At 42.2% G+C, this 14,439-nt stretch overlaps 1 protein-coding gene across 1 annotated transcript in view; it reads left to right on the plus strand.

Annotated features, from left to right (window-relative positions):
- The first annotated feature begins 3,707 nt into the window (after window positions 1–3,707).
- LOC136882278 (caspase) overlaps window positions 3,708–14,439 on the plus strand; it is a 41,056-nt gene continuing 30,324 nt past the window's right edge. Inside the window, exon 1 of the mRNA XM_067154832.2 lies at window positions 3,708–3,760. The gene's annotated coding sequence lies outside the window, so the exon portion shown is untranslated. The remainder of the gene's footprint in view (window positions 3,761–14,439) is intronic.

Below are 14,439 nucleotides of genomic sequence, written 5' to 3' on the forward strand. Positions count from 1 at the left end.
AAGATGAAGTACAACTGGACAATCCTGTATTAACAATAATGGTGGTAGTGATTATTGTTTTAAGACGAAGTACAACTGGACAATCCTGTATTAACACTAATGGTGGTAGTGATTATTGTTTAAAGAGGAAGTACAACTGCACAACCATCCTCTATTAACAGTAATGGTGGTAGTGATTATTGTTTTAAGATGAAGTACAACTGGACAACCATCCTATATTAACACTAATGGTGGTGGTGATTATTGTTTTAAGATGAAGTACAACTGGACAACCATCCTCTATTAACACTAATGGTGGTGGTGATTATTGTTTTAAGATGAAGTACAACTGGACAACCATCCTCTATTAACACTAATGGTGGTGGTGATTATTGTTTTAAGATGAAGTACAACTGGACAACCATCCTCTATTAACACTAATCAGAAAGAAACAGTGGGAGGGGTCCAACACTTCGAAAAATGAAGGTATCGGCCAAAGAAAGACAAGGGCCGGGAAGGGCGTGAAAATGAAAGATTCCCTAGGACTCGATACGTAATACCGTCGGATTAGGAAAAGAACAGTAGTGACCAAGGGAGGTCGGATAGGATAAGTGAGGAGTTCAATATATGGTGACGTGAACGCTACTGATCCACGAAATATCACTGTAATATTTGTCACAATGTGAAAGGTTATCATTGATTTACTCAAATAAAGTCTCAAATCCCAGGTAAATTAAGAAATAATGGAAATATTTAATTTTACACAATACATACTTTACTGCGTTACAAGTACAATTTCTTCTGCGTCGCACGGCTTCCGTGTTTTGTTTGTGTTTAACACAACACTTTCGTGTGTCATGTCTTTGCTCACGGTAATGCTTTGGTGTAGTGTCACTTCAACTGTCAATTGTCTAATAGTGCTGTTCCTTTAATAAAGTAATATATCTATTGGTCCAGGGATCATGCTATTTTCCGGTTGCTTCGGCACGAGATTTAGGTCTTGTAATTTCCTTATTACATGGTGATTTTCGTCGTCAAAAAAAGCGATAACATTCTTAATGTTGTTCACCTCCATTTTGCTTTTTGAACTGTCCGCGCTAGACAAATGTACAAAGATAATGAGAATCCACAGACATGGCACTTCCATTCATCGGTGCCAGCCCTGGACCTCAAGAAACAAACAAAAGACGGCGCGAGCAGCGATATGCAACATGATGGACTCCTGTTTACAGCTCGTAAATACGTATTCATATTTCCTGCTAGTAACGACGGTATTTCTTAATTTACCTGGGATTTGAGACTTTATTTGAGTAAATCAATGATAACCTTTCACATTGTGACAAATATTACAGTGATATTTCGTGGATCAGTAGCGTTCACGTCACCTATGCGCACAATTGGTAAGGTGGGGTCAAAACTGTTGCCAACATAAAAATACTGATTAAAATGTACACATTCTAAATGTATGTGAAAAGACCAAAGAACCATTCACACCGACACTCTAGAGGTTATACTTATTACACAGCCCATGTGAATGTGTTAACAAATTTTGTATGATTAATGGACAAAATGGTACTCTTGCACCAAACTCGGGAAGGAATGCAAGATCCTAAAAGATACTGATTTTCATCTTTAAGGAGGCAGGTGATTCTTCTTCTCCTTCTTCTCTTGTATCATATCCTCTTGAATGTCAACTGCTACTTGTTCTCAACAACTCGGAAATGGTTGGGGGTAGGCCTACTGAGCCCATGCCATTCTCGTAGATTCCGTAGCCCGACTTCTCCTTCCTTCAATTTTACCCGATATCAACGTATAAATAACATGACGTAACCAAGAACTTCCGTTCTTAGAACAACATAATATTTAGATGACGCTACTGGTTGCCATGGTTACAATGTTGTCGGGGAAAGTGATGACGTTAATTCGAGATAAAACAAAGACAAAAAAAAAAGTCACCTCCGTACAGGACATGAAGGCTCTTGGAGGAGTGGAAGGTAAAGGCTTCCACCGTTGTTAACCTCGGCACTTGATGGGGTAGAGTGGTTAGCTCTACGCCCGGCCGCCTTTGCCCCCAGGAATTAACCTGGTACTCACGTCCTTCCGGGCGAACCGAGCACGCCTTTACCGCCTCGGTCAGGCAGCCCCTTAAAACAAAGACATGTATTATCTGCGCACTTTTTAGTGATAGATTTACACCCTAGTGCTGAAGCGGTCGACTTTGGTTATCTTCGAGATTCGTATTGGCAACCTTTGAAACCCAAACTAAGAATCGCTTATCATCGCTGTGCGCCATCTGGCGTACACTTTAAGTACTCGTACTGTTGTTGTTTACACAGCAAAGCTAAACTATAGAATTCATGCTAGGAACACTTTTCGCAACGGGAAATGTTATATAGTATTAAATATTGTGTGTGTGTGACACAGTTGTTTGCTTAAAATAATAAAGGTTTATAAAATTCATATCGATCGATCATATTATCGATTCAATTCAGATTTCATTTCCATTCAGTTGGCAGTATTAACGGAACCCTTCTTACTTCTCCAACGAGTACAAAAATCTATCACTAAAAAGTGCGCGGATAATACATGTTAAAACCAAACTTGGCTTTATACAGGCGAACTGAAAGGGAAACCTGCCAAGGCTACTGATATGCGATCTTTATTGCCGTTGATCGTCTGACAGAAGGTGAAGGAAATGGAGAAACTAGTGAGTGATATTGAAGGTCGGGATTCACGTAGCGAAGCAGGTTGTAAAGTCAGTCTGATCAAACAATGTAGTGTTTTTTACAGTTTGCTTTACGTCGTACCGACACAGAGGTCTTATGGTGACGATGGGATAGAAATGGGCTAAACTTACGAGTGCGAAGAAAGCGGCCGTAGTCTTAATTAAGGTGTAAAAATGGAAAACCATCTTCGGGGCTGCCGACCCACGAACTCCCGAGTGCAAGCTCACAGCTGCCACTAACCGCATGGCCAACTCGCTCTGCCAATGTAATTATTATTACTCGTATAATTATTAATTTCATTTTCCTCCACTTAGACCCGGGCCTCTCAAACGCCCAAAATCTCAGGCGTGCAAACAGCGGCGCAGAGTTCCTGTGCACAGTGCATCGGTTCCACTCGGCTCGGCTCGGACCAACGCTTCGTCTCTGGGCTACTCGGCTCAGCTCGGCTCAACTCGGCTCAGATTTGGAGCGCTACGGAGGAAGTGAGGAAGAGGGAGACAGGCGTGGGGAAAAAGAGAGACAACACTATTGCTCCAAATCGAGAAGTGGGGGTCTGCACTCTGGTCAACCAAGCCAAGTCGTCTTTTGCACCGTGCACAGTGCATGCACCAGGCGCATGCACCCTGAGAGGCCCTGACTTAGACCAAACTTGTAGAAGAATACATCGTTATTTTGGGTGCCTAAGGATTAAAATATTTTCTTAGAAAAGTATTTCTTTAGATGAGATCAATAACAAGTCACTTTCCTGCAATTTTGAAGTGAGTTTTTGGCTACTTTTGCAAGAACCACGGCTTTAAAAGTTGGCATGTTAACTGTTTTTATTATTTAATATAAAATGAAAAACATCGTGTGAAAATACATGTTTAATTTTTGCGTTTTTCTCAAAGCTTGATCTCATGGCTTTGATTACTCACTGAGGTCTTTTAGAGGAAGTCTAGCTATGACAAAGGAAGATTACTAATAAATCTGTTATCGGAATACGTGTTCAAGCTGATAATCAGTTTATCTTATCTGAAAGAGTGATATCACAGCAGTTCACCTGTGCAGAGTCAACGGTAAGTACATTACTTTAGTTCACCCTTAGTTTATTAATTTAACGATAAGTAAGTGATTTGTTTTTGTATCACTATTATTTTCCTCGGTTTTAATAGGGGAAGAATTTTGCCCTGTTTGCCTTTTTTGTAAATCTTTCGTTCTGAAGCACAGCCTTCTAAGCTATAAATCTGTTCTCGGCTATCGCAAGTCTAACATCACAGTTTTATAGTGGCTGTAATTGTGTTGCCAGAAAAAAGAAGCGTTCAAACAGAATCTTCCAATTAATATAAAGAGAATGGAAGATTTGAAAAAAATGGAAGTATAAATACCGAATAAAGGGAAATTCAAAGATTCTGGAAAACCGTGTATGACTGGGATATCACTGACAGAGAGATTGGTTAAAAATATGTTCATTTCGAAATCATTTCTACGGTGTGTACTTTCATAAAGCCCGACTCCATGGCTAAATGGTTAGCGTGCTGGCCTTTGGTCACAGGGGTCCCGGGTTCGATTCCCGGCAGGGTCTGGAATTTTTACCATCATTGGTTAATTTCGCTGGCACGGGGGCTGGGTGTGTGTCGCCTACGGGAGTCAAATCAAGAGACCTGCACCTGGAGAGCCGAACATGTCCTTGGACACTCCCGGCACTAAAAGCCATACGCCATTTCATTTACTTTCATAAAAACACAATTTTCGTAATTTTTCGCAAATTTTTACTAACTGACACGTGAATCATTTTCTAGATGCATATTGTAATTCATCATATTATTGTAAGAAGCATGAGCCATGTTATGATAAAAACATCTTCATTAGTTTTTGAAATTCCGTAAGTCATGAAGTTTTAAACCAGACTAGCAACAATACTGTAATATTTATACAAACACATTATATACCTCCACTGCATTCCCAATCAATATTTAAATTTCACAAGCAACGAACGCATATAAAAGTTCTCTACGTAATTAATTATGGCCTATTCAGTTTTTCTTATTTTCCCACAGATTTACAATTCTTGACTTACGGGGTTTTAAATATAACCGATTCAATTGCATTGGGAGTACTGTTACTTACGAGACCATCAATGTACTGGCTAGTAACCAAACTGTTCCCTAAAATACATTATAATGTGCCACCTGAAATGTTACTTTCTTATCTAGAGGCACCCCGTTCCCATGCAATTCAACTTCTTGAACAGTGGAGGCCACCAGAATTTGTACGGTACTCAACAAGAGTTACGTTGGGAAACCCCGCAAATCAATGATTTTAAGAGTTTCAAAACCAGACCAAAAGTTCCTAGTGTCCTCACATTCATTCTATTCATCAGAATTACGGCATTTCTACACAGAATGTGCATCTATGTTGCAACTTTAATTTCCCTCATAACATGACAATGACGAAATGACTGACTTAAGGGGCTTTAAAAATAACCAATTCAACTGCCTGTTTCTTTCGTTTATGCCAATTCTATTTGATAGTCTTTTAGATAATTTCTTCGATTTTTGCTGTATAATTATCGAATTCTCATTCATGCAGTTTGAAAGTAAACACTACTGGAGCTTGGAATTTTAATATTAGGAAGGAACTTGTGTGTGAAGGAAGTAGCACTTTCAACAGCAGATCTGGGCTTATCAAGTGCCGCTTCTATGGAATCCTCGACGCGATCACAAAACTTTGGTCCAAACTCCCGAGGTCTTTCGCAGATTTCCAAAATATTAAGAGAAAGCTCCTGGTAGCATCGGCCAAGTATTAAATGCCAAACTGCAGCGTGCAGTTCGGGTTGAAAAACCATTGCAGTGCCTGGAAGTATTTTAGAGGATCATGCAGAAACTCCAGCTCAAGTAATTCTTGTACCACATGAAACTGTTGAAATGAAGATTTTCCATTTTGTTTCGGTTTCAGTAGAAAAAGATACTATGTAAATTTCTTCACTACACGGCAAAACATAGAACCATGGATATGTTTTGGGTTTAGAAGAGGAGAGACAGAGTAATGTTCCCCTCTTAGTAGCCTCTTACAATATGTATGGGGTACAGATAACGAATGCACTATTTCACTTCACCCACAGGGAAGAAGAAGAGTTCCTATATATGGAAAACTATAATTTTCTCTTCCTTCCCTAAAATACATAAAACGGTTATAATGTGCCACCTGAAATGTTACTTTCTTATCTAGAGGCGCCCCGTTCCCATGCAATTCAACTTCTTGAGCAGTGGAGGCCACCAGAATTTGTACGGTGCCTGGAAGTATTTTAGAGGATCATGCAGAAACTCCAGCTCAAGTAATTCTTGTACCACATGAAACTGTTGAAATGAAGATTTTCCATTTTGTTTCGGTTTCAACTTCTTGAGCAGTGGAGGCCACCAGAATTTGTACGGTGCCTGGAAGTATTTTAGAGGATCATGCAGAAACTCCAGTTTTAGTTTTTAGTTTTAATGTTTTAATGTTTCCTCATTAAAATCATTCGTCATTCCTTTGCTTACAGCTTTTTAAAAAATAATGTGACAATAATCTGCAAATAGGTTCATAGACCTGGAGGCAGATATCCTAACTAAGCTACTTTCCCCTCCCCATACATTCGCACGTTAAACGATCATTCACTAAAGTATTTTCAAGGTTCTTCTAAGGTATTCCTAGATGAGTTGAAAGATAAAATTTGGCAAACTTGCTTGTGATACTCTGTAACCAATAGAAAAGTTCTGAAAACGAAAATGTACTTATTTTAAAGGGAGGAGTGGGGGCGGGCAGGGGAGGCTATGAGGACACTCTTTATAGGTTTTATACGTCCAGCATCAGCATCCTCCAAGAACATGTCTTTCAGTCCACCAAAATGGCATCGTTCTTTCACCCATATGACGTAGACTGGTTACGGTGTCGTTTTTTGTCCACACAAAAGTGTCCACGCTAATTTCAGATAGACACCAGCCCAAAAACATATCCATGTTAAAATTTCTCTCGGCACAACAATACAACATGGTGTCACTCTGGATGAATATAGCATAACTAGTATGGTAGCTAGCTTCCAGGACAGAAGATCGTTCTTTGTGAGTGTAGATGGTGAGCGGAGTGGAAGCGGGAGTATCCGAAAGCAGCACACTTTCACCGGTGCTCTACAGCCTCATGGTGAACGATCTTCCAAGATTATTGCACGTACGCATAGCGCAATAGGCAGACGATTGAATATTTAAAGCTCTTTGAGGACTGGTGCGACGTTAACCGTGTTAAGGGACACGGAGAGTGAAATTTATTCAAAAATTGTCGAAAAATCGATTTTATGATTTTTCATTATACACTGACTGACAAAGCAAATGCAACACCAAGAAGGAGTGGTCAGAAATTTATGCCAATTGCAGGGTAGACTGACGTCACTGAGGTATGCTCATGATGTGAAATGCGCCGCTGTGCTGCGCACGTAGCGAACGATAAATGGGACACGGCGTTGGCGAATGGCCCACTTCGTACCGTGATTTCTCAGCCGACAGTCATTTTAGAACGTGTTGTCGTGTGCCACAGGACACGTGTATAGCTAAGAATGCCAGGCCGCCGTCAACGGAGGCATTTCCAGCAGACAGACGACTTTACGAGGGGTATGGTGATCGGGCTGAGAAGGGCAGGTTGGTCGCCTCGTCAAATCGCAGCCGATACCCATAGGGATGTGTCCACGGTGCAGCGCCTGTGGCGAAGATGGTTGGCGCAGGGACATGTGGCACGTGCGAGGGGTCCAGGCGCAGCCCGAGTGACGTCAGCACGCGAGGATCGGCGCATCCGCCGCCAAGCGGTGGCAGCCCCGCACGCCACGTCAACCGCCATTCTTCAGCATGTGCAAGACACCCTGGCTGTTCCAATATCGACCAGAACAATTTCCCGTCGATTGGTTGAAGGAGGCCTGCACTCCCGGCGTCCGCTCAGAAGACTACCATTGACTCCACAGCATAGACGTGCACGCCTGGCATGGTGCCGTGCTAGAGCGACTTGGATGAGGGAATGGCGCAACGTCGTGTTCTCCGATGAGTCACGCTTCTGTTCTGTCAGTGATAGTCACCGCAGACGAGTGTGGCGTCGGCGTGGAGAAAGGTCAAATCCGGCAGTAACTGTGGAGCGCCCTACCGCTAGACAACGCGGCATCATGGTTTGGGGCGCTATTGCGTATGATTCCACGTCACCTCTAGTGCGTATTCAAGGCACGTTAAATGCCCACCGCTACGTGCAGCATGTGCTGCGGCCGGTGGCACTCCCGTACCTTCAGGGGCTGCCCAATGCTCTGTTTCAGCAGGATAATGCCCGCCCACACACTGCTCGCATCTCCCAACAGGCTCTACGAGGTGTACAGATGCTTCCGTGGCCAGCGTACTCTCCGGATCTCTCACCAATCGAACACTTGTGGGATCTCATTGGACGCCGTTTGCAAACTCTGCCCCAGCCTCGTACGGACGACCAACTGTGGCAAATGGTTGACAGAGAATGGAGAACCATCCCTCAGGACACCATCCGCACTCTTATTGACTCTGTACCTCGACGTGTTTCTGCGTGCATCGCCGCTCGCGGTGGTCCTACATCCTACTGAGTCGATGCCATGCGCTTTGTGTAACCTGCATATCGGTTTGAAACAAACATCAATTATTCGTCCGTGCCGTCTCTGTTTTTTCCCCAACTTTCATCCCTTTCGAACCACTCCTTCTTGGTGTTGCATTTGCTCTGTCAGTCAGTGTAAATACACCTCTAACCTTTGCGGAACGATTAGTGATATTTTTTTCGGCACTCCACCATTTTTAAAGGGCTATCACAGGTTTTAAATGTCTGGTGCATGGACCTTTAAACGCCCTCTTCTGATAGATTTGCGTTCCATTTCTCATTGTAAGATGCGCTATACTACAATGCTCTCAGACGATGACTCTAAAACTTTCAATCATCTTGTAAGTGAAAATGTTTATGGTAGTGAGGTAACACTCAAGAAGGAGGAATGTATCAACCATGTTGCAATGAGAATGGGTACAGGCTTGAGGCAGGTAGTGCAGTCATGGAAGAAAAAAGGGGTACAGCTAGGTGGTCATGGAAAAGGAGCTCGTACCAATGCTGTCATTACAAAACTTACCAGCTACCACAGAAATGCAATTGTTAATCATATTCCTAGTGTAGGAGACATGAAAAGAGCCATATATGCCACTCTCAGTCATTGCATGTCAACAGATGACAAACCACAGCATGGCAAATGTCCCAAATAAAAGTATGGCACAAGGCATAAAGCCGCAGAGCCATGATAAAATGTCCATCAAGTTATCAGACCCATTAGTACTAAAAATAATTCCAGTCTATCAGAGGCTGGCATCTGATGAGTTATTGTCCCTATGTGTTCGAGGAGCAACACATAATCAGAGTGAGTGTTTGCATTCTCTAGTCTGGCGGAAGTGTCCGAAAGAGATTGTCATCTCGCAGAAAAGACTGAGTATTGCTGTTTGTAATGCTGTAGCAGAATTTAATATGGGATGCACTGCTAAAACTGAACTCAGGTCCTCAGCAAAACTCCCTCATGGAACACAAGAAATTGTGAAGAGACGTGATAGTGCCCGATCAGCCTCTCAAAAGAGAAAAACAGCCCGCCGCAAGACAAAGGTTCAGAAACTGAAAAAGGAGGCTGTAAACAAGAAGAAGGAAGGTGTTACTTATGGTGCAGGACATTTCTAGTTGATAAGGTAAACTGACATAGTGTAAAAACTGCTTGTTTTCATAAAAATGCATTTTTCTCCTATTTCTATTTTTGAAGATAAAATTTCCTCCTTGCAGACCAGTTTTAGTGCAAATGAGCTGTAAATTCTTATGTATGTTCTTTGATGCATGTTCTACAACTGCAAGCATTAGTTTTGCTGTTGAACAAGTGGATTGCTCAGAAAAACATTTCAAACTTCAAAAAATATTATTATTTCGAGAAAAAAAAAGTTGTATCAGAAAATTTACTATATCACAGTAAGTAATATAAAACTGTTAAAATGAATGCTTATATTAATTTGTACAGGAACAACACATCAGAAAATAATGTAATAACTGTACTAACTTTCTTAGTATTATGCAGGGGGTATTTTGAAAAGTTGCGTAATTCGAATAATGTTTTATCAATATTTCAAAAACTATTAAAGATAGGAGTATAAAACTTTGTAGTATGGTATATAGTAACTGACACATGTAGTATACGGAATTATATTAAAATAGGATAATAACTAAAGAAATTAGACCGAGCTCGATAGCTGCAGTCGCTTAAGTGCGGCCAGTATCCAGTAATCGGGAGATCGTGGGTTCGAGCCCCACTGTCGGCAGCCCTGAAGATGGTTTTCCGTGGTTTCCCATTTTCACACCAGGCAAATGCCGGGGCTGTACCTTAATTAAGGCCACGGCCGCTTCCTTCCACTTCCTAGGCCTTTCCCATCCCATCGTCGCCATAAGACCTATCTGTGTCGGTGCGACGTAAAGCAAAGAAAATAATAAATAAATAAAAAAAATTAGAAAACTCACTCCCAGTGTTCCTTAAGGTTAACGCGACGAAGGCGGTTGCCAAAATAGATCCCCTGGCACTGACTTTTAACAATACCTCCCTACCATGGCAACCCAGGACAAGATATTTGGGAATGACCCTGGATAGGAATCTTATGGTGAGATCATATTGTCCAGGCCATCGCCAGAGCGAAAGTCCGTACGTCGCGCTGTACCCTCTCTTGAGAGACAGGCATCTGCCTGTTCAACTCAAAAAAGAGGATATACCTAGCCTGCATTTAGGCCAGTCTTAATGTTCGGCTGCGAAGCCTGGGGATATATCCCCAAGACATATATTAGAACACTAAACAGGATAATATCCATTATGACCAACTCCCCACGATTCACGAATCTACGAAGACTACACACCTCCCTACAAATACCGACAATACGCAGGTTCATAGCCAAGACAGCTCTAGGTGTATTATGTCGCATCCCTGCCGGTCCTCAAGATCGCGGCGTCAACATGATTAGAAGACTTTTCCAAATTTCAAAATTGCCTACTAGGCGTAAAACCCGAGGACCGTGGCTAATGTATCAAAGATAAAAACTGACGCGTGTTAAAGTAGGGGTTTTTCATTCCGATCATGTATTTTATACATAACCGGATACGATTTCTCCCCGATAGCGAATATCTTTAAGGTCAGAAGAAACTTGCCGTAGGTGAGTTTCTCTGTTCTTATTTTTTTTAAAGATACATACATGTAAAGAGACCAGGTTTAGGTCCTGGGACATGCAGATCTATATGTGAGAACAATAATAATAATAATAATTGTTACCGAGTTTTTGTGGTAGTTAAGCATGAAAGAAGGTGCTGGGTGGTGAATAGGTCTCAAGCTACTAAAGAGAAATTAAATTTTAAAATTTAACAAGGTTATATTTTCTTTTCAAAATTAGGTAACAACAAATAGAACAGGGACTTAGTAGCCGAAATACAACTTGAAATGTACAATTACAGGGATTAAAGAATTTGGGCTTCGAGCCCTAAAAACACAATTCTTGAGCAACTAGCTCAACTTTACGATATACCAATTTCAACAAAAAGGGGCAGAAGACCCCACTCAAACCCTGGAGCCCTTGCTCCAAATTACACAGCAAAGCCTCCTCGAGGCATACAACTCTCAGTTTTAGAAAAGAGCCACTCGCTCTTAAAGTTAAGCCTCTCCCAGGCCACACCAAACTCAACTTTCAAGTTGTCCTCAAAGGACATATACACAGGGGTAAAATACCCAACCTACTGAGGTCTATTAGGTGAGAAAAGATTAATACATGACCTCTAAAATACAACTTGAGAGGAGGCGAACTTGCACTCCTAATACACTTTGCTTAAGACCTACTTGGCACTAGGCCGTTAATACAAGGGCTAATCCCATACTACAGAGGTGACTTAAAGGCAATTTACATTACATTACGGGAGAATTGGTAGAGAAAAATAAGTTCACCTCAAGACGATGTGAGTGGGAACTCGAGAGGGTTAGCACTCTCTATCCCATAATGTAGCTTTACAAGAGAATAGAAAAAAAAGTAGTTACATTTTAGGAAAAGGTTACATGATGGAAAACACTTCGAACCCGCCGCGAGAGTTAAACTGCCGACCTAGCAAGAAAAGAAGTTATTAATAGGCCATTACCTGGTAGTAGATCGCTGCCGAGGAAAGAGGCGCTTCCCGCCTCCTGCTATGTACTTAATACACTGAAAGATGGAACAGAAGTGGCCCGGAGACCCTAAAATCAGCAGTTTAAATACTCTCGCAGAAAATTCTAGGCGTTAGGGGAAAGAAAACACCCTCCCACAAAGATTTTATTGGGTAGGACCCCGCAACAGATACAAGATGGGGGAAGATACCCCTGATTGGCCAGAAATTCATTGAAGAAATTCGTGATTGGATACATTCAAAGCAAGGGGAAGAAAGGGGTAAATATTGCCAACTTAAACAATGACAGAAAGAAATTTAACAAAGAACAAACTCCTGAAATTAAATTTTCTCCAACAAAATAGTTCTTTGACTCCGCACTAGGTTGCACTATTGTTGATCTTCAGTAGTGTCCTCTAGAAGAGAAAGTTCACACTTCTTAATACAAGCAAAACAAAAGTACGTCGAAAATGACACAGTTCACAAACTCAAAATTTTCCAGGTAGTGACATCTTCAGAGAAATTTGGAAATTAAGACCGTAGACAAAGTTCAGACTTCCTCCAGAAGAGGAGTTTCAACTGGCGCAACTTTTAAATAAACAGAGTAGAGGTGTACCGCCCGGTACAGACCTCCCCCCCCAAAAGTTCCTCCAGGGGTGACACATGAAATCAGTTTGAAACAAGTTCCAAGTTATAAGGTGAATATGAAAATAGATTACAAGATTTTCAGAATGTTGTGTGATTCAGTTTCACAATTTGTTGTTGCAGGTGAAGCAAAGTCTTTAAGTTTGTAGAATTTGAATTTCTGAAGATAAACTTTTAATGCTTAAAAGTGAAGAAAAGTTTTGCGATGTCCACCAAATATTGTTGTTAAATTCCCAAATGTAATTATTGCTTATGGTGACTGTCCATGTAGTTGATGTAGATTTAGTCGGATGGCCAGACCGGCCGTTGCAGCTTGCGTCCAACGGAGGCCGCTCGGACCCCTCAAGTACCCTGAGATACCGCTCGCCCGCACTATGAGGGGAGCAGAGGTGTTGAAGTACGCCGCGCCCGCGGTGAACAGATACAGGCTGCGGGCATGTAGCAGGACGTGCGCCGCACATCAGCCTTGGCCGGGGGGAGAGCTCCGGCTCGCCGTGCACATGTCGTCCTCGCTGGAGAGGAGGGGGCCCATCCCCCTCCCCAGTCGCTGCACGGCGCTGCGCGGCTGCGGGGGCGCTGAAACATTAAAGCTAGGCGGCAGAATTGTGTTGGACTACCATCTTCTTTGAGGGTACAGGCTTGTGGAGAGGTTGAGGGGCCAGCGGCGTGTAGATATCCATGGCATTTACTATTATGAAGCCACAGTGTAAGGTGGAGCAGGAGACGGGAGCGTGGTAATGGCCGTGGCAAGAACAGGATGGCAGTTTAACGGGTCGGGGCAGGTTTTACACAAGGCTTACATCTAAAACCAAAATATTACAGAAGGGGCAGAATGCCTTAAAAGTGAAACTCAAAAAAAATATAACCTTCATATCCTTTCCAAAATAATATGGAGCAAGTTAACACAGAAATTACACCGGTTTCACCTGGGACAGGTGAACTCTAAATATCCTCTCGGTGGCTGGATTACTTAACAATAAAGTAACCGGCGTAAGAAAATCGAGAATGATACAAGGCCCATGAAATCTGGGGGCAAGCTTGCCCGCGGGAACAAAATTTTTGACCATAACCTGGTCACCTACCTTCAAAGGGGTGGGTCTCCGTCCACGATCATACCTTTCCCTAACCTTTTCATGAGACACTTTAAGATTGGCTTTAGCCTTCTTCCAAAGATCTTTGATGTTGTCCGGATCTATTGTCTCGGGCAGAATGTCACTCAGAGACCAGAGGTTAGAGAGCGGCGAGTTGGGAACAAACTTGAACATCAAAGAAGCTGGAGTAAACTTGTGAGATTCATGAACCGCCGAATTCAAAGCAAAAGCTAACCAATGCAGGTACGTGTCCCACCTGGAAGGATCTTCATGATGATAAGCAATGAGAGCGGACCTGAGATTACGGTTAACTCGTTCAGCCAGAGATGGTTGCGGGTAATAAGCAGAAGTAGTTACATGAGATATTGATAAGTCAAAACAGAATTTACGAAATAAATTAGATGTAAAAGCCTTAGCATTATCAGATACAATATATTGGCACGGACCAAAAGAAGCAAAAATAGAATTTAGGCAAGTAATGGTGGACTGAGCGGTAGCCAGCTTAGTCGGAAATAACCAAGAAAATCTTGTAAAACCATCTACACACACAAAGATGAACTTGTTGGCATTACCCTTTGACTGGGGGAAGGGTCCCACATAATCGATATACAGGCGTTCCATGGGGCGCGACGCTTGATGAGAAGACAAAAGGCCTACTTTAGTGGACATGGTGGGTTTACTGATCAAACAAGATTTACAAGCTTTTACAAGTTCTCGAATTTCACCGTCCATACCTTTCCATATGAACATTTCACGAATCTTTTCACGAGTTTTAAAGATTCCAAGATGCCCCCCCAATGGGGTCTCATGA

This window comes from Anabrus simplex, chromosome 10 (assembly GCF_040414725.1).
Source record: "Anabrus simplex isolate iqAnaSimp1 chromosome 10, ASM4041472v1, whole genome shotgun sequence".
NCBI lineage: Eukaryota > Metazoa > Arthropoda > Insecta > Orthoptera > Tettigoniidae > Anabrus > Anabrus simplex.